Here is a 21,770-nt window from a genome sequence, read left to right as displayed (position 1 = left end):
TCACGCTCCTGATATCAAGCCGATGACGACACCTGGACATGAATTTAGCAACATTTCTTCCCTTATCTTTCTACTTTAAATATTCCATGTGTTCCCGTCGACAGGGCGACTTCATCTAAACTGTGAGACCTACTGTATGATGATAAATGCTGTTTGTCCCTTCTTCCCACTGGGCCTAAACAGCAGAATAAAGGGTTTAGAACCAGATGAAACATGAAGTGGACGCTCATAAACAAAACATGCATTATGAAGAATCCTTGCCTTCTACTTTGTAAATCAGTGCGCTGATTTTAACTACAGGCTCTGGGCGCTGGGTTGGAAAATGTTTGTTCGACATCAGAGAGCGCCTTCATTATGTTTCCGCCTACTTAAAGCATCACAGAAACAACAGGCCAAGCAAGATCCATGTGCAAAGAATTAAAGGAGGCGCGATTAAGGAGCACTCGGATCAGTAGAGAAAGAAGACTCACAAAAAGCATAAGGGAATATTTAAATTTGATGAAATAATGTGGCTCTTAGGAAGCTTTGGGTCGTTATTTTGGAGTTGGTGAAGACTGAAGAGATGTGAATGCGACTGAAAGACTTGCACGAACTTAATCGAGCAGCAAAATAAGAGTATATAGTGAATAATAATGAATAAACTGATAAAACGCTTAATAATGATAATAGCACTGCACTTGCACACGCTGTAAACTGCATCGAACTTGGGATTAAACCGGGACTAAATTCTGAATTGAATCTAAGAGTTCGACAGCATCGAACAATGTCTGTAACTGGACTAAACTGGACTAAACTGGGCTCGGACCAGGACCCAGAAAGGACAAGTGTGAACGCACATTTTACAAACAAAAGCCGTTTCCAAACTGCACGTAGTGAAATAAAATCCACTGTTTAACACAACCAGTAAAAGCAATAATAAAACATAATAAAAAATATATGAAAACGTAAAATAGATTAAATAAATATAGATAATGATAAATGAATAATAAAACAGAGGCGTTTGCAAAGTTTGGAATCCAATTTGACACATGTTGTTGGGTCATTTGTGCCATGTTTAATTACTCATTGTAGCATGACATATGTCGTTATGACCCTGGCTCTTCAGGTTCTTAACACATTAACACATCTTCTTGTGTAACTTTGTTTTCTCTGTTTAAAATGTAGAGAAATGTATGATCACAGCCAGAAAACACACTTCAAAAGCAGTAAAACAGACTCGCCTGGAGGTAAAAGATGTAAAAGATACAGTTTCCAATAGCAGTGAATTCAACTTAATCATTATCTCTTATGTGTTAATCAATGTTAATTTTAAGACAAACATGTGGTTCAGATTGTGCCACTTTTGAGCAAAATCCTTCTCAAGTAACTCTGTGAAGTCCCTTAAATAATGCAAAGCTAATTTTCTTACACAAGTAAAAGGTTTTATAAGGTCTTTTATTACCACTTAGATAAATAAATGGTAGTGTATAATAAAGCTGCAATAATGAAATAAATACAAAACTTACACATGTATTATTGTTTTAGTCCTGATGTAGACTTGGTTTGGTCCTGTTCTTCATTAACAATTTTAATTAACCATAATGAGTGTAAAACATAAATTAGATTGTTGTGTTGCTCTATGCCCAGAGTAATACTCAAGTAAAAGTACAAAGTAGCAGTCCAAGAATTTACTTGAGTAAGAGTCAAAAAAATATGTATCCATATTTGTGGAAACTATTACTCAAGTAAGAGTAATTGTATCTAATAAATAATTTGAAGTTGATCTAATGTGAAGGACAAAACTATAAATAATACACTTATTATGTTTTTTTCAAAGGATAGACTCAAATATTAGAAACATTTATTAATATCTGTGGAGCCGTGCAAGAAAGACACATGTTCAAATCATTCAAAACGCGTGTATTACTTTACTTTAAACAAAATATTAGTAGGAGTAAAAGTATGATGTACTACAACTACTACTACTCTGGTCCCACTTTTATATATTATTCATAGTATAACTTACGTGCTACTGAGGTATGACAGTAAATATAACCGAAACAATTCATAAATACAGCAAAGCCTGAAGTAAAGTTATTTTTTCTGCACTGGATTACCAAATATTGAACAACCTACTTGCGTTTTTGCCGCTGGTTTTACGCACGACACAACTTTACGCATGACATAACTCTCACGCACAACATAACTCTCACGCACGGCATAACTGACATAACTTTTACGCATGACATAACAACATAACTTTTACGCACGACATAACTTTACGCATGACATAACATTTACGCACGACACAACTGACATAACTTTTACGCATGACATAACCAACATAACTTTTACACACGACATAACTTTACGCATGACATAACTTTACGCACAACATAACATTTACGCACGACATAACTGACATAACTTTTACGCACGACATAACTGACATAACTTTACGCACAACATAACCAACATAACTTTTATCCACGACATACCTTTTATGCACAACATAACATTTACACACTGCCTAACTGACATAACTTTTACGCACGACATAACTGACATAACTTTTACGCACGACATAACTGACATAACTTTTACGCAGGACATAACTGACATAACTTTTACGCAGGACATAACTGACATAACTTTTACGCAGGACATAACTGACATAACTTTTACGCAGGACATAACTGACATAACTTTTACGCACAACATAACTTTACGCAGGACATAACTGACATAACTTTTACGCACAACATAACTTTACGCACAACATAACTGACATAACTTTTACGCACAACATAACTTTACGCACAACATAACTGACATAACTTTTACGCACAACATAACTTTACGCACAACATAACTGACATAACTTTTACGCACAACATAACTGACATAACTTTTACGCACAACATAACTTTACGCACAACATAACTGACATAATTTTTACGCACAACATAACTTTACGCACAACATAACTGACATAACTTTTACGCACAACATAACTTTACGCACAACATAACTGACATAACTTTTCCGCACGACATAACTGACATAACTTTTACGTACGACATAACTTTTACGCACAACATAACTTTACGCATGACATAACTTTACGCACAACATAACTTATATAACTTTTACGCACGACATAACCAACATAACTTTCACGCACAACATAACTTTTATGCATGACATAACAAACATAACTTTTACGCACAACATAACTTACGCACGACATAACAAACATAACTTTTACGCACGACATAACTTTTACGCACGACATAACAAACATAACTTTTACGCACAACATAACTTTACGCATGACATAACTTTACGCACAACATAACTTATATAACTTTTACGCACGACATAACCAACATAACTTTCACGCACAACATAACTTTTATGCATGACATAACCGACATAACTTTTACGCACGACATAACTTTCACGCACGACATAACAAACATAACTTTTACGCACGACATAACTTTCACGCACGACATAACTTTCACGCACGACATAACCAACATAACTTTTACGCACGACATAACTTTCACGCACGAAATAACCACATAACCGACATAACTTTTACGCAACTATCCTACCCTCAGCTGTAACGTTTACTCTCCCCCATTCACTCAATCTAACGTGAAATGAAACTTTATCCCAACTTTCCCCTTCCCCTCCACGTCCCACTGCTGGATCGGGTTAGGCCCGTCCCATCTGGCGCAGCAAATGGCCCTTTACTCACCGGGGAAGCTCGGGGGGGACAACGAGAAGAAGGGGGAGAGAGGCAGGCGAACGGGGCGAGGAGCAGAGCAAAGAAGCCCGAGGAGGAGGCGAAGAAGAAGAAGAGGAAGAAGAAGAAGAAGAAGGAGAAGAAGGAGAAGAAGGAGAAGAAGAAGGAGGAGAAGAAGGAGGGGGGCAGGATTGAAAACAGATCAGGCACAGCAGCGGCAGAACGGGACGACCCCAAACACCGGCGGCAGCGCGTGTTTCTGCTCCAACTCCCGCAACGCGCGCGCCGAACTTTCAAGCCCCGCGCGCCGATCCAGACTGCTTACGATGGATTTTACGCACGAGCTCGCCACTACTACTACTTCTACTACTACTTCTACTACTACTTCTACGACTACTTTTGCTTCAACTTATTCCCTAGTTGCGTCGCTCTGACTCGGGACACATCGGGACACGGAGAGAGTCGAGAAAAGGAGAAGAAGGAGGTGGAGAAGGAGTAAACTGCTCCAAAAACTTTCCCCAAGTCGCTTCATGGAGTTTTTAACGCCTTTTGCGCGTCGCGTTTTGAGTTTGCGCGTTCGCCCCTGACTCCAACAGCGAGTGGGAAACAGCAGACTAAAAAAAAAAACAAAAAAAAAAAAAGAGCGGATAGGACAAGAAGAAGAGGAGACGCTGTTAAAAAATAAATAAATAAATAAATAAATAAATAGAAAAGAAGAAGAAGCAGAAGAAGCGCAAAGACGCGTCTGTGAGAGAAGGTAAGAGATGAAGAAGATGCTCACGCGCGCTTCTTTTTTTCTCTCTCTCTTTTGTTTGTTTGTTTGTTTGTTTGTTCTATACTTTTGTGTGTTTATTCTCTGTCCGTTCGCATGACTCGTGCGGCGCGGGGCGTCTCGTGTTGCGTTGCGTGTCAGCGGCAGATGAGGCTGCTCCACACATCTCTGTTGCACTTTGAACTTATCTGACACAGGAATCCAAAAAATGTTTCGTCCTGCAACTTGATCCATATGGGAAGAGATGTGATCAGAAAGCACGGCGCCGATCCCCTCCCTCAACTCCCCCACAGAGGCTTTTAGTTTCTCTTATTTTGTTTTCATTTTTGGTAATATTATATGAGTTATTGCACTGCGTTTGAGTCGCAACAACTTTCAAAATGTCCATTCATCCTTTCATTTTGCATTGGTTGCTTTATACATCTACTTTATTATATATTTACTGTGAAGTCGGTTGTTTTGCTGTGAATTTTAGTGGGAAAAAAGTTGCATTTTGTGTTATAGATCATCTCTGCAACAAGATAATCCATTGTTTTTTTCAGAGAGGATCAAACTCTGCAGCATATTTCTGATGTTATGTGAAACGTGCATGCTAAATTAGACTTTGCACGTCAAATATTTTACTTTTTCACACCCTTTTCTTATAGGTTTTTGAAAATGACATGAGAAGAAACATGTCGGATGCCTTCACGAGTTAATTGGAAACGCAAATCCAATCAAGTATTTCAAGTCGTCCTCCATACTTTTTGCTACTTGACGTTTTCAGTGTAAAAAGACAGAAATATAGCGGTGTGTCATGTGGAATGCAGCAGCAGAAGCAGCAGCAGAAACAGCAGCAGCAGGGGCCCGACTGCAAAGCCATGTGTACTTATTGTTGAAAGATTCCCGGTTTACTGTTTGCTTTGGAGTCGAAGTAGTCAACAAACACTTGACGCCTTTGTGTGGCCCCTTAAAGCTCTTATATTTGCTGTTGGCTTTTTGGCCTCTATCAAACAGGCGCTCCGCTAATGATCGCCGAACCCATGTGCTTTTGGAATAACCAGCCCTGCTTTTTGTGGACACTTTGCTCGTTAGTTAGTCGTTTTGATTTCGCCCTGAATATGGAATCGTAAAGAGTTTTTAAGGCTGATTTAATTTTCTCGGGGCAACTATTCAGAAAAAGGATGTAAATTTTGAAGTGTGTTGCGATGCCTTTGATTGGAGGTGACTAGTTCTGTTTGTTAATGTTGCTAAGTAGTAAGTCAGAATAATGAAAATGTAGGCATGTTGACGTAGCTGTTAACTATTTAAAGATAAATATAATGTCTTTTTAAATGTTTAAAAGCTCTCAAAATGCAGCAGAAAGCAAAGTTGAGGTATTCAGTCAAGTCATTTTAGATTTTGTACAAATTTCCCGTTTGTAAAATGTATAGTTTGTCCCAAATGTTTAACGATTTAATTTATTATTACTGCAATTTAACTGGAAAGCTGTAAGATAATAACTGTACTTTATTACAAACGTGTCAGCTTTCTACGCTCCGACACTTTCCGCTAACTTAATCTTCTACATCGACACATGTACATTTGACTGTTGGCTTAAAATTCATCGACTTTTACGTCCAGTGCAAGTGTGTTTTTCCGCTTCACACGATGACGACTCCGGTCAGCGGTCGAGGCTTGGAAGGAGAAAGACGGAAGGGGGGGGTCTATTCCCATTTGCATGAGAAAAAAAGCGGCGAAAAGTTTTAGTGCATTTGCCCATTGTGAGGAATGAAGAGTTCCAACAGTTAGGGCCTATGGGTAGTGAAAGGCCCCAAGAATGGATGAGCCTATTCAACTCATTCAAGGCTTCAGTCTTGTCGGGAGAGGGGGGGGTCTCTCCTGCGGCAGCCTTCACCGACCCATAGTAGCCGTGTCACTTTCATCTCCACAGTCCTTCTGTTGTGAACGCCATTGCACGTTTTTTCTTCTTCTTTTCCCCTTCTTCTCTCGTACATCGCTGCATGCCTTGCTTTCATTGATCTAGCTTCCTAATAGCTTACGGCATTTAATGAAGCTGGAAACGCAATGACTGGTTTTTGTGTTGGGGGGGGGAAGAAGAAGAAGTAGAAGTAGAAAGTGGTGATGGAGGTGGGGGGCGTTACGACCTTTTTTTTTTTTTTTTTAAAGCAAATTCCGATGAAGTCTAGCGTACAGGGACTGAGAGTGACTCTAAGAAGGAGGAGAGCTGGGGAAGAGGAGGAGGAGTTGTGCCCCCCCACTAGGCCGGCCCTCCTACTACCTCCGAAAAGAGAAAACCACCCACTCCCGCTGAGTAAACTCAAAAGTGCGGAGGAAAAAAGAAAATTCCTCAAAGCAGCGCATCTTTAGGACATAATTCGGGAGGTATATAAAGCCATTGAGAGAAGCCAGCCGTGCACCTTTTGGATGGGAACGGTCGGGTAGTCGTTAGAGGTGGATGGGGGCGGTTGTTTGGTGGAGCGAGTGACCCTTTGACTCAAAGTCCTCCTGTAGCGCCTCGTAAATCTCCTCACATAAACATTTAGTCTGACTGTAAAGGTCCGAGTCAAAAAGAGCTTCTTTTGGATTGTCACGCTGTGTCCAGGCCGTTTCTTGTTTTTGAACAGGTTTATACAAGAGAAATTGTTACCAAATCAAGTTAGTTAGTTAGTTTTTGACCTGGAAGTACTGTTTAAGTATAGATATTGTAAAGTGATACGGAAAAACGATGCGAGTTGTACTTTTTTATTGGCGGATTCATCTAAAATCAAAATGCTTCGTAATTCAATCCCCATATTTTAGAAAAGGGCTTGGATTATGTAACTGTTTATATTCCTTTGATCGTCCTCAAATGCCCTTACAGCACTTCACCTTCTCCGCATCCCAATGTATTTCCTAGAACCAAGTGTCGTTGCTGACTGAAGTTTGCTCAAGTGAAAGTTTTGAATTGATGAGACCCAAATGGGCGTTCAAGAGGCTGTAAAAGGCACCTCGGCGTTGAACGATGCCACCGCCGCCCGTCCCAGTCCAAACCCACTTCACCGCCGCGCAAAAGTGGACCAGGCGAGAGGGAGATGGCTGTTTACATTCATGTGTAGAGCACTTCACTGGATCCCATCTCCTTTTGGCTGCATCCCGAGGGTGGGTGGGGGGTGCTGGTGTGCGGAGGTGGGTGACACAGCTTGTTTTAACGCCTGTTGTCTTAGGCCCCCTCCAGGCGTCCCGTTCTTTCTCCCCTCGAGTGTGCGAGGTTAAAGAGGCTCCAATCATATCCGCCGTGAAGCACCGAGGTGGGCTGTGGGAGTGGGAGGTCAGCCTGTTAGGAACCCAGAGCAGAGAAGTGGGTGTTCAGTTGGTGGTGCACTCCAGTCAATGCTGGCGATGGTGCTCCAACTATAATGGACAACTGGCTGTAGGTAAGACCGCTTGTTTTGAGAAACCCTTACTGTTTTATTTGACAGCTGTATCGTCTTAATTTCTTGTAAATGGCATTCCACCAGTCTACTGTCATTTGACCTTTTGACCTATAGAACTTCACCCAACCTACATGCTTAAATTGAATGATATCACGATGGCAAAGTCCTAATGGATTTACGTTGTTTTGTTGGTGATAAGTGAATGGTCATTTTGAGGGTTTTTGTTGCTGCTGATGCTTCTGGTGGAGAGTGCCACTGTTGGAGAGTCTTTATGGATATTCCTTTGCCATCTAAATACCGCTGTACGGCGATGAACGTATATACTCCACGAAGACGAGCAGGTTACGCCAGCAGGTCATGAATGTTCCGTGATGTCAGGTTGGGTTCAGGCGTTGGTTGAAATAGCCAAGATTAGAGAAAGATTTGAAGTTGGCTCATCAGCAAGGTTGTTGACAGTTGTTGAGCCTACTCACAGTACCAATGGATGTATTTCAAAGTATTTTCTTGTTTTTTTTTACGATTTTTTTTGGCCCGTAGGCTTTATTTGACAGGACAGTGCAGCATGACATGGGGATAAGAGCGGGGAAGGACATGCAGTAAATTGTCGAGACGCTCCACAGTGCAGGCATTGACTACAAGCGGAACTCAAAGTATTTTCTTAGTAATAAAAAAAGTACAATTTTAAAATGTTAGAACGCCATACTGTGGAATATTCCAGGCAAAACGATAACTTTCAAGTGGAGCGGCCCCTCCTCCAGAGTACCTTTGATATGGGGTCCATCCAATTAAATATGCTAGAAAAGTTCCATAGTGGACCTCTAATATGGGGCCGATCCAATTAAACATGATGATTTTTCACTTGCCACTTTTTCATTGGGAAAGTTGCGCAATTGCTCCAAAAGCAAGGAATCCTGGGCCTGCTCTCTTTAGTCCAAAGCACCTAATGTAAGCATTCCAATTACCTGTCAGTCATAAGTTTGGAATGTCCACTTTATAACTCTGTCTCCTCTAAAAGACCAGAGCACATCACAGGCGTTTGGTCTTGTATACAGGTGAAAGGATGATGCACCATGAATCATTCCCTTACACAAACCAGAGCTCTGGAGATCTCACAGTTCCATCCCCGGACACTTCTCTCACTCCCTAAATCACACACTGAGTCATCGGAAGCCCGTTTTTCCAATAGCACTAACATCATCATTGTCTGAGAGCTCACAAAGGAACAATGGTGGTCACGGCTCGAAAGTTTTGTGTGCAAAAGCCAGTCCAGGTCACGGCAGGTCAGCTCATTTGGAGTAAAGAGGGGGATGGGAGATGGAGATTCATTATCTCAACACAAGATAAACTCTGGGGGACAATGAGAAAGGTCTATTTTGAAAGAACAAATGCTTTTATCCGGAACTTTTACCTACAGGCACGTTTGCATTTGATCCTAAATGTGAGTTTATGGGCATCATCTCATCTAAAAACAGGTTAAAACTCTTTTGTTTTTGCACAATTACTGGATACTCCAAGTGTTGTTGGTAGGTATGTTAGTTAGGTATGTTTGGAAACCCTTTTGATGATTGAAAATGTCAGTATTCAATATTTATTTGCCTTTTGCCCCCTAATAATCTCCCCCATAGGCATTAAAAGCTTGTTAGGTCTAAGCCTTTGTTTGGACTGCAAACAAATCAGATTTACTACTCAAATCGTCAGACTGACTTTCCCTCTTTCTGTTTGTGAGCGATCGGATAAGGTTTGTGCTGGACAGAAAGTGGTCCTGTTAAACGAACTGGAAAATATACTGAAGCAGCTCAACATTATTTTAAAAAGTTGATAAGGTATGTGTAAATATGGAATTTTCCCCCTTATTCTTAATCCCCAAATCCTCCTTTTTTACACTACACAGTACATCTCCAGTTATAAGACCACCAAACCTTCTGCTTATTTAGCTCGTTTCACTGTGCTTTCTAACATAATTATCAAAATCCATTTTCATTTTGCCAAATTAGATTTTCGATGACAAGTTAATAAAAACTAAACAGCTGAAAATCGGTTTACACTACAGCTTTGACTGTATCATTAGCACTTCCTCATCAAACATCCCGCCGGCCCCTCTGTGTGACCGCAGGCCTTCGCGATAGACTTGCGGACAATGCCGTATTGTATTCCAAGTTTGCCGCTCGCTCTAATCTGATGCAGGAGCCTAGATTGGGCTCCACGTTGAAGCTAATGACGGCAGCCAACTTCCAGCGATAGCCAGAGAGAAAGACTGGGCTGTGTTTGCGCCGCTAACTCCACAGTTTGTCTTTGGGAGGGGAGAGGCTAACAAGCTTGTATGTTATGATTTACATCGGGCCCTCACGTAACTACAAAGCTCCAAAGCCGCCGTAGCCTTCGGGGCCCAGATAGGCACGGCTTTCTTTCCATACGACGTGAGATATTAGATTCCCCAATAGTGCTGACTCGCTGCCAAGCCACAGTCTCCTCGCTGATACAAGCCGGAGACAAGCAGGCAATAGTCAGATTTAAAGACATGTGGTTGTCTTTAGCACAAAAACGCGCCCCTCCTCTGCTCCGTAGCTGCCTCGCCATCCTCGTCTCCCCGGTCCCTCTTCTCTCCGGTCCGTGTCTGGCGCGCTGGCTGCAGGCCCAAAAACTGCTTCATTCTGTAGTGTTTTGTAATCAGCTCATTAGAGGAGGGGAAAGTGGGATGAATATGGTGCCCTGTTATGCGCCGGGGCCATTTCTGTGCTCGCTGGCTTCACATGCGAGGCTCTGTCATGTCGGGGGGCCACTCGCACGGTGAACCCAGCGCGGGGCAACAGGTGGCTGCGGCAGAGCGGGGCCAAGCAGGAGGAATACATGTGGAAGAAGATTGTTACAGTGCAGTGTGTTTTTATACTTTACTCTCTTTACTGTGCCAGACTACACTTAAAAACAAAAATGGTCATTGTCAACGTTTCAGGAATAGGTATGTTTGTTCTATTGGGGCTCCAAGACTTGGCATGATCCATTCAATTTTCAGAAATGATACAATCCTGATTTGTCAAATGTGTTGGTAACATTTAGCAGATGCCTTTGTTTATTTCTTGCAATCCAATCCAAATACTCGAGGCTTCTACACAAGCATGTCAAAATTGAGCTCATACTATGCTTTTTTGAAGCACATGGTGAACTGCGTCAGCTCTAAGCAGTTTGTTTCTTCTCTGGCCCGTCAATCTTACTACCAGTGTGGTCCAAATGGTCGACGCAAGTGTGAACACAAGCCCAGTTGGTAGCACGAGCCGGTGGTAGAGTCCTTGTAATGAAAGGAAAAAACAACAACCTTTATGTCTCAATTGGTGACGTTCTTTGACAAATGCTACAAATACAGACTTCTGACGCCAACAACACTTTTGCATTTTGTTTACCTCGACACTACAAAGGCCTGTCCAGTGGAGAAGGGCAAGCAGATGTTATTCGTTGGCAAACTTAACTTACACATTACCTAAGATTATATTTGGCTTTCTGAGAACCTAAACCCGGACTTTATTAGAACTAAACATTGTCTAAAATGAGGTTAAACCATGGATAAGATGGTTGTAGGTAATAAGTAACCAAAAGGATGACAAATAAAAGAAATATGATGCAACAAACAAGTTCTGAAATGCACATAGTTCTTATATTAGGCTACTTAAGTCGGAATTCTCATAATTTCTCAAAGTCCTTCAGCCATTGTCAGTGCTACCTTTTCTGTCATTGTGAGTTACCGATATAGGACACCAATTCTGATCCGGTTTTGATGTTCTCTCAGCTGCCAGAAGCACAAGCTACTGTTGCTTAAGTACGGGCGGCGGTTATTGACAGCTGAAGCGCTCTAGAGTGAGTGCTAACAACACATTTAGCGCGATAACCCTGGCCAAATGTTTTAGGGGAGAGAGGAAGCCGACTCGTCTCTGCGGAGCTCAATGTGGCACCGATGACAGCTGTGCCCTTAACGCACGCACACACTCCTGCTTCCACCGCAGTGTCACGGGTCACTTTAGCGGACGGTCAGCTGAGGTTTGGCAGCTGCTAGGAATTTTAATGATTTGTTCTTCTTTTGAGTAACTTTTGAGAAATGATGTGATCGCTAATGGTTTTCATAGTTGCATCCATCATCAAATTTTCCATTTTTAACTTATCCTACATTAGGGCAACTATTATAGTTTGATAACTTAATATCTGAACTATTTCTTGTCATGCAATTGCGTGATTTTAATAGCATTGCGTGTTGGTTTTACCCGTTAGCGCTTCCCCTATTAGCAAGTCAATGTTTTTATTCAGTCACTCCAGCTGTTAGTTGCTTTATCCCTTAGTTCTTTGACTTGCTAAACATCTAGTTCCGTTTACCTTGATGCTAATCTGCTAACATGAGCAATTGTTTTAACACACTTCAGATGACACTCTTCCAGTCCATTAGCACAAGTACTGACATGTGTCATCTGTTTGTGCTCAAACGTCTTAGCAAAAACTAGCAAGTCAGAGGCTACGCTAACTAGGGCTGCACGATATTGGCGATATGGTTGTCAACATTAGATTAACTTATTACTATAAAATTTGTTTTACACACAATAATTTCAGTTATGTCATTGTTTTAATTCAATTTAAACTGCCAATATAAAAACTTAACAGAGCCAAGAACCAAGACTAAATCAAGGCAAATGAAAATCATGATTAAAACGTTATTGAGATTATATTAAGTTACGCTAGCCACTTTTGTAACGTCGATGCTTTTGCGATATTGTGCAGCTCTAATGCTAACACTCTTGCTAGCTTCGTTTATGCCATAGACCGCCCTTCTCCTCCCTGTCCGTACATCGCGGTTATTCCATCCTCTGCGCTCTTGTGGATTCCTGCCTGGCTGAGGTCGAGGCTGGTGCGTGGGCCGCGAGCTCCACATCTGTTTCGCGTTGGTTCGAGGGAGACGAGAGATCAACCACAGGATATTGCCTTTACTAGCAGGAAAGGTCAGGTCCAAGGGTGGAGTAGGAACTCGTCCACAAGACTTTTCTCTTGCTGTTTAAGATGCCTTTTATATTACATCAGTTGTTGGACGCTCATTACAATGTATCCTTCCTCGTCAGTCCCGCGGATGCTTGGGTTTTGGTTTGGGATTTGAGTCCCTGATGGTGGAGTTCAGGAAGTGCCAAGAACGTAAATTGTGGCAGGTTTAAAAGTTTAAATATAAATGTGGTTTACTGCTTATACTTCGCTGGGAGTGTCTAGTGGTGAACGTTTAGATTGCAAACACTTGGAATGACAATGATAGCTATGTAGGGACTATTTGGTCAGTTTACAAATCTCATCAATGATTTTAAAAGATTCAGGTTCAACTGTATAATTTGCTCGTTGTACAAAATGGTTGTACAAAAAGGAAGCCATCTTTGCCAGACTTATTGTAAAGTTTGTGACTGTTATATTTGGGATGCACTTTGATTGCAATTGTGTTGTCTTTGCAAATAACAAGAAATTGAATGATATAATGAAACTTGTTTGAATAGATTGGTTTAGGAAGTGCCTTTAGAACCAGGCACCATATAATTATATACTTACTAATAACTTACACCTTTACCTCAACAGCCTTTTGAGATACTTTACTTTACTGTTAATATAGCGTGTCAACAATTTGGGTTACGGAACCATCGTTTGCACCATCTAACAAACCATTGGCCTAGATTTGGACACCTTCTGCTTGACTGGCTGGACTCTATAGCCCAGTGACAGGCTCTAGTGATGTTGTTTAAGCCTATGAATCAGGCTGATGGCTAAAGCGCCGCTGTCGGGCCCCTCCAGTCGACTGCATGGGTGACCTCCCGGACCCCGGTGGTAAATCCTAACACGGAGTTTCGCCAAAGACAAGTGATTCACCCCGAGAGAATGTGTCCCGGCCCAGTCCAAACCTGCCCTGGCCCTGGGGTCTCTGAGCTCTGCCATCTATTACACCACATGATCTGTCAACAAAAACATTCCCATGAGCCGTGCAGGTTTTATTTGTACAAGGCAGAAATTAAGTAAATGAAGAATGGATTTTTTTTTCCCTATTAAGAAGGAGGCCAACATTGTCTTTGCTTCAGGGTAGACATCTCGTGCACAAACTAAAGTTAAAAGAGGCCATGCAAAATTTTAACAGCTTTTATTCTTGGAATGTTCAATTTCCACTTTCTTAACATGCATTTTAGAGGTATTCTTTATAGTTTTACACTGACAATGCACCTACATTAATTTGAGTGGAGAATTGTCTTGGTAGCATAAAGCAACAGAATATAACTTTATGGTGGCATGTCACCTACATAAGTTCATAGAAATAAGAAAGTTAAAACCATATTTCAGAACATTCTCATGGAGATAGATATGTTTTATTCTGTATTGTGGAATATTATAAAGATATGTTCTAGAGCTTTAAGTGCAGTATGTACATTTTCTGGTGGAGGGTTTGCCACCTGCAATAGAATATTCCATGTTATGGCATTTTGTTGCCCATATGTTCCATGAAAAACATTGATTCGTTATAGGTTTAATGCTGTACTGTGGAATATTTTAGGCAACATCATCTCCATGGTAGGGTGGCGGGCCCCCCTCCAGAAAAGTTCACATTTCACATGTGTCAAGTAGGCTACACAAATAAGCAATTGCTTATAACCAAGGGAGAGACAGGCTTTTGAAAAACAATTGTGTAATTAATAATTGTAATAATAATTAAAATTTGCATTCTTAGAAACTTCAAAATCTGGCTACAGTTTTTGTACATTTGTCATGGCACAACCTAGAAACTGGACACTAAGAACTGTTTTAAAATGTATTTCAGTACAAGTTGCTGGGTTAACATGTAACCACTTCTATTTAAAAATGATGAAACACATTATTATAACCAACGAGGCTTTAAGTCAGAGAGCGGTGAGCCAGAGGTGAAGGCCCGAGTCTGCGGTCAAAAACAAGTGCTTTTAAACCGTCAAGTTGTGTCGCTGCCAGGGCTAAAAATGCACCGTATTTCTAAGTAAGAGGAAGTATTTGGGAAGTGCTCTCATGTAGGGAATATCTGGTGAGTTAAATTAGAGGTTCCTTGTGAAACTGTTGCGGAGAACGTCTCTCCGGGGTGCTCCGGTTTGGAAGCATGTGAAGAGAAAAACAGCTGGGTCAGTGCAGTGAGTTATGCGCCGTGCTTTTCGGGCCGGGACACAGTGAAGGTGGATGACAAGCAGGAAGACGGTGCGGAGCCGGGGTCGTACACCTGTCCACCCTGTAAATTACATCTGACGCTTCCTGCATTCCTTTTTCCTAGCTATGATTTAATTTTCAGGCTTCAGTACATAGTCTTAGTACACAAAAACTACATAGTGTATGGCTCACTACGCAAACTATTGCAAAGTTTCATCTGATATTTAAAGTAAAATCAGATATGTTGCACTTAAGAGCATCTGTCCTTATTCACTTTTGAAATAGTTTACTTCAACAGCTTAATTATTGCATTGTTAAGTCGTTTTTTGTATTTTGGTATGTAGTATTTTGTATTTTTTGGACTTTTTAACCCACTTACACAGAAGCTGAATATATTGTGATGTATTGAAGTTTACTGGTTCAGTTTAGTCTTCTGTCAGTGCTTAGGATTCTTGTGCCCTTGAGCAAGACACTGCTTTTCCTCTGATGTCTGCATTCACTGGCGCCCTGTAAGCCGCTACTTTTATCACACACTTTGAACCCTGCGGCCTAAACAACGATGCGGCTAATTTAATACTTACATTTTTCGGGCTAACTCTCCCTTTTGTTCACTCGCTCAGTACAAGCGCAGGAGCAAAGCCAGATGTGGAGGAAGTCGGACACAGGTAAATCAGCTCGGACAGAGAGTTCGAGGACAGAGTGGACAGTAGGGACAGCTCGGACGTGTACGTTAAGCTTCAAAGTGCTTTGTTTGATCACAATTCGACTCACTGAGAAATGAGTCTAATGAAGAACTGAATTTAGACGCAAAGTTACACATGGGGCGTGGACATGTGATATACAGCGGCCATGTTTTACTGTGTACCATCTTTCTGTGTCAATATCTCTTTATAGATTATAGCTGTTGTGACCTACATAGATACATTTTCTTTATAAATTTAGTTGGTGCGGCTTATATTCGAGAGCGCTCAATAGTCTGACTTTTACCTTAATCGAGGCTCTGCTTAGGGAAAATGACTTGAAGTTAATACAGACCAGTTTCTTTTCAAATCTTTTCTTGTACATGGGAAAACAGGCATGTACAGAATAGAAAATATCAATGTTGAGATTGTGTTTCACTACCACAAGAATTAACGTTTTAAATCGCTCCCAGATCCTTAAAAGCAACACATCAACACAGCTGTCACAGGGGCACCACATATGTAAAACTATCCATTGTTTTGGCTTTCGGGGGCCTGTTGTGCTAACCTGCATGAGCGTGCCTGTCTGAAACCTGAGTGGAGACGTCCGCAGGTGGCATAGGGGCCTTCCACCAAAAGAAAGTACTGTATGCTTACTTGTGGCCAGGAATTAGACACTACCAGCACTCCCGGATCGCACTGACCGAAAGATAGGAAGGAAGAAAGTCAGAAGAGCAAAGCCTGGAAATCCTCAGAAAAAAAAGAGAGAAAGAAAGAAAGAAAGAAAGCAGAGGGCCTCTTTTGATGTGTGTTTGCATTCCTCACAGCGCTGGTGAAAGGGGAGCTGTCTAGCGGTAGTGCCAAAGAGGAACACTTGAAACTGAACTAGGCGCAAAGTAAAACACTGGCCGCCGGTTCATAACAAAAGTCTAGGGTCTGGGGGTACACGGTAAAGGAAGAAGACAGATAGATGTTTGGAGAGGAGATAGAGAGGGGAGATAGTTGTGATGGAGGCTAATGGAGTGAAGTCTGCCCTGTCGAGTTCAAGGGAATCGCTGTTGCATCTGCGAAAGTTGCATTGCTTTGCCACAGTTTGTAATGATTCTAGTACGGGAGCCTCGCAGGGACATCGTTTTCGCAGGAAAGCTCGAGATTGTGTCATCGTGTTAAGTAAGTGGCAGTTGAATATATTGAAAAATGGGTAATATTGTCAAAGTTGTTTTGATGGTATGCAACAAAAAGCATATAGTTTATAGTAAAAGATATATGTCTGCTGCGGCCCACTCCACGCAGCAGACATATGTGCTATATACTCAAACATGATCGGAACCCTTTTTATTTCCTCTTCAAACAAGTAGAACATCTGGATTTTCTTCACATTTGTGGGTAATTTAACATTTGTCGGATACTTAAACCTCAACTGTCGTATTTAAAGAAACATTTGTACACATTTGTATAGAATTTACAAGCAAGACAAACGCAGGACTAAACCAGGTCTCCCCCAAATACTAAAGCAAGACTAAAACAGGACTAAACCAGTGAGAAACCAGGACTAATCAAACTTTAAAGAGTGCTGTGGTATCTATACCTTCTAAAATTATTCCCTAAATGATTATTACAGATATATGAAATGTCAAATCCCATAAAGAGTTTGATTTGCAATGTTGACAATGGATATTTTTACTTTAGTATCAGAAAAAGTACTCAAAATATTGCATAAAACAGGAAGCTGAACCCCACGAAGATCAAACTCTAATGGTTAAACATGTTTTGTCCTTGTTTCTTGTGGTATGGACAACCCCAAATGCAAAATAGCCGAAGACATTCACTTGAAAAGGACGTTTTGTGGTAGGACGCATCGAGGTCTTAACATGATACCTTATGGTTTGGTACGGCTGGGTAAATCATCTGAACTGACTAAAGCTGTATGTTCGTGACAGCTCGCAGCATTCATTCATAAAAACAGCTCCTCGGCCAACACAGCAGGAGACACAAGACCATACTGTGCCAAACTTTTGTCACACATCACAGCGTTACATCACTCTTTGAAACTTCTCTGGCCAAATCAATAAAATAGTCTCACATTTTTGGACAATGATCTTGAAGGTCTGTTTCAGTTGAAGTCTGTTATTCCAATTTATATCCCAGTCTATATATACACTATTACTATAGCTACATCATCACATCATTGTTTTAATGCATTTTAATGGAGCTTTGGACTTGGAATATACAATAATATACAAACATATACAATTAGCTTGCAGTAGTCTAATGTAGCCTTAGTATGTAAATGTAAGTGTTAACTATTGAGATTTCAAGTTAAGGTTAGCAGTAAAATAGGTATGCTATAATAATAGATAAATGCTAGGTGGCTGTTTTGGCAAAAAATGAATAGGTTGTGCCAATAGTTTGTCATTTTGTCAATTTTCATAGCACATTGTAAGATTTTAATGACATCTAGGGCTGCAAGATGAATCACAATCAAACTGAAATTGCAGTTTGGAAGAATTTAATTGGCAAATCACAAAAGCAACAATTTTTGAAGTACCACCATTTCCTCCACAAACACCGAAATATCCTGTTTTTGTGTCAGCTTAGGCATATTTCAACCTTTTTGTCATTTCTCATGTAGTCCCTCGTAGTGGCATCCCTAGCCTGCTGCACCCAAAGAAACATAGCACATATATAATCATTTAGCTGCTAATATCTTGATATGCGTGTGGTGGGAGGTTTATAATCCCGTCCTGCTCTAGAGTCAGCCTGTGGTCACATGGCACCGGAGGGAGGTGTGGGGATGGAGGGCCACGGAGAGGTGGCTCAAAGGGTGGGGGTCTTATCCTGCCCGTGCTGCACTCGAGTCTACCCGGCCAACCAGAAGATGAGAAAAGAAGTGCACCCTTGTTGTTATTTCGCCTTTGGCCCCTGCCATCTGTCCGCCTGGTTCCTAGCACCTGTACCAGCCTGTCAGAGCCGGGGTCCCCTGTCATTGGGGCCAACGCAGGTTCGGCCTGTAGGGAGACCACGGGTAAGGGGGGGGGGCACCGTGTCCCCGGTCAGCTGAATTAGAGCAAGCAGTGGGTGGGAGGAGCAGGGTGAAGTTGGGGGCACTTTTGCAGAAATGTGCGTGGATTCTTTCTCACATTAGATATTGTCATGTTGTTGTCATTATAATTAATTTGTTACTGCTAATTTCCACTGTTGTTGCAAGATTAAACCATAAATGGGCTGTTTTTGGTCAAACGTTTGCATAATGCTAGCTTAATAACCATGTCACGTCTTGAAGGTAAGATATAGACTTGAAGGTAAGATCTACAATGTCTATCTTCCAGTTGAATGCTAATTGCTAGTAGCCGTTGAGTTTCAGTTTATTGTCATAGTTGTAAGTCAAGTTTAAACTATATGGATTTCATTGAAGCGGTAGAAAGGGCTACAGGGAATATTTAAGTTTATATTGCATAAAACTGCGGAAATTGCCAGTACGAAAAACGCATTCCGAGATGAAAGAGTTTGGCTAACTGAACTAAACAATTTTACAAATTTAACCAATTTCTAACTGGTTCCAATAAAGCAAGCTCTTCAGTTGGGACGAAACGTCTAATGAGTATTCAAAATTGAACTTGCACCTGCCATGTCAATCAATATTTTCTTAGGTAAACGATCCTTGGAGGTTCTCGGATCCTTTTCTACCCTGCTCCGTCCTGTTTTGGCCCGTGCTTCAGAGGCAAATTGGAAGGCAAAGAGCTGGCATGGCGTAAAAGCACCGAAACAGCCATTAATGCTTTGCCAGATGTTCACAGACGCCGATGTAAGGAGGAGGATTCCCTGTTAGTTTTAAAGGACGGGTGCGATTGAAAGGCAAAGGCGGTCGCTTATTCAACTCTTTCTCGCGCACGACTTATCTGAGCCAAGAAAGACTCAAAGGAACTTGCTTTTTGGGCCAAGTCCAACCTCGATAAAAGCCCTTGAAAGAGGACATTAAATCCTATCGCTATAAGGTGATGTCAGAGTGGTCCGAATAGTGGACAAGATGACTAGCTGGCTACCTCCGGGACTTTTTGGCACTTTGGGAAAAAGGGAGACAGCTGCAGTCTAAACCTGTTAGTCGCCCACCTCTAATCAGCTTACATTGGCCGGGTGACAGGCGACTGGCACCTCCGAAGGGTCACAGACATGGCCGCTACTACAACCACCTCACGGCGAAAGGAGACATGTTGGATAGCCACGTGAAACCAAAAACACTACTTCACACCTTCAGCGAGAAATACACGGGATCAGTGAACGATTTTATACGATTAATCATCCAGAAAGCAAAAGTGGGCTGAATGGGCTGAACAATTTTTTTATTTTTTTTTCTAAATACCTTAATATGTTTTCTACAATTAATACATCAAGAGCATTAATATTGGCAATTATATATATTATTTTGACTGACGATTATTACTTTTTCCCCGTAATAAAGTGAAATGTGTTTCCAATGCTGTTATACTGTAAAAGCAACACTAGGGTCAAAATAAGACCGCTATGTGCTGTCTAATTATAAAGCGTTTTATTGTCCACGAACAAGGACAATAAAGGCATATCTTATCTTAAATGCAATATTAGCATGCTAGTTGTTGTTAGCATTTCTTAGCCGAACTTCGCTCTGATCTCTGAAAGTTGTAAAAACGCACCTATAAAAACTTGAATACATTTTTATTTTTAAGACAGTAAAAATCAGGTGCAGCGCCTTTATGTGACTAATAACACAGATTTCAGAACATGCAAGGATAAAAGCTTGACTACTAATTGAAAACAAATGTATATGATATATTTTGAAACATTTGATTGAGCCCGTTGAATTTGCTATTTCATTTTTAATCATTATTATTCATCTTTCATCCCATAATGCTTATCTTCATGGCACTATGGAAAATGTATTGCATCATGGTCTTTGTCTTGCGCTCATTCCAAGTGGTTTTACAAGAGTCTGGACTGCTGACCATCCGTGTAAAGTTTGAATATTTGTCCTTTTATAGACATTCCGACAGGTGTGTAGCAGATAAAAGCTGGACTCTTCATTAAGGAGCCCCAAAACCCGCACCTTTTCAGTGCATTTTTTAAGCATGTCACAATTTCTTGCACCTGCGATGTCGTTACTGTGCAAAGCCTCATCTAAAGACGTTTTTCTTACACTTTAATCAAGTTCCAATATTTATACTCCTTAGATTAAATTGAACTCCTTTTTATTCTGCAGTTTGTTAAATATAAAATGTAAAATACGTAATTGCTATGATGTAATAGATGTCAGTATGTTTTTTTACATTTGAAAAACAATAACAACGCCAGTTTGAATATTTTTCAACACAAAATATTTCAACTTACCATAGATTTCTATAGTAAAGCATTTGAGTATACCACATGGAATGCTTTATTTGCATTGTGCACTATAAGATGAAATGATTTGAAGGTTAATTGACTTGTATTTCCCATGATTTTTGGATGTGAGCGCTGTGCTAAATGCTGTACCTCATTGGTCTGGAGTGAGAACATCTTTTTGCATGACTCATCTTTTTTACGGGAATCATAACGCAATGGAAAATCATTGTCTTAAAATGCAGTAATGAGTTTCAACACATGACATAAAACAGACAAGCGTCCCAACACAAACACGTACAACACATACAACATGTGCGCCTCAAGAGAGAACGCTTCACTTTATTAGAGAAAAACGAATGCAACTCTTTTACGGTGCGTGAAATATATTATAGATTATAATGAAATTGCTAATGCACAATAATTTGTGTAAAAAGTCAAAACATATGCAGACGGGGTCCAATATAATTTTGTTTTCAGTCGATACTAATATCCCATAATCAAAGTTTGCAGATGTCGAGATCAATATTTTCAAAGCCCATAAATTGAGGTTAAAAGAGACACATTATGTATTAAGTACTTAGTATTTAATTTAACTATGCTATATTGATAAAAAATTATAATAAAATCAGGTCCTTCGACTTCCTGTTCAAAACTGCAGAACTGATAAGTCCCGC

General features: G+C 40.7%; 1 protein-coding gene across 2 annotated transcripts in view; it reads left to right on the top strand.

Moving 5' to 3' along the window:
• The first annotated feature begins 4,099 nt into the window (after nucleotides 1-4,099).
• The window catches only part of gli2a (GLI family zinc finger 2a), a 95,699-nt gene continuing 78,028 nt past the window's right edge, over nucleotides 4,100-21,770 (top strand). The window contains exon 1 of one of the 2 annotated variants that reach the window (XM_072444301.1): nucleotides 4,100-4,490. The gene's annotated coding sequence lies outside the window, so the exon portion shown is untranslated. Of the gene's footprint in view, nucleotides 4,491-12,766; nucleotides 12,874-21,770 lie in introns of those variants that run through there. The other variant, XM_072444302.1, reaches the window with a different exon arrangement.

This window comes from Eucyclogobius newberryi, unplaced genomic scaffold (genome assembly GCF_026437365.1).
Source record: "Eucyclogobius newberryi isolate DKJ021-1_F unplaced genomic scaffold, fEucNew1.0.hap1 SCAF_14, whole genome shotgun sequence".
Taxonomy (NCBI): domain Eukaryota; kingdom Metazoa; phylum Chordata; class Actinopteri; order Gobiiformes; family Gobiidae; genus Eucyclogobius; species Eucyclogobius newberryi.
This window is presented reverse-complemented; position numbering and strand designations above follow the sequence as displayed.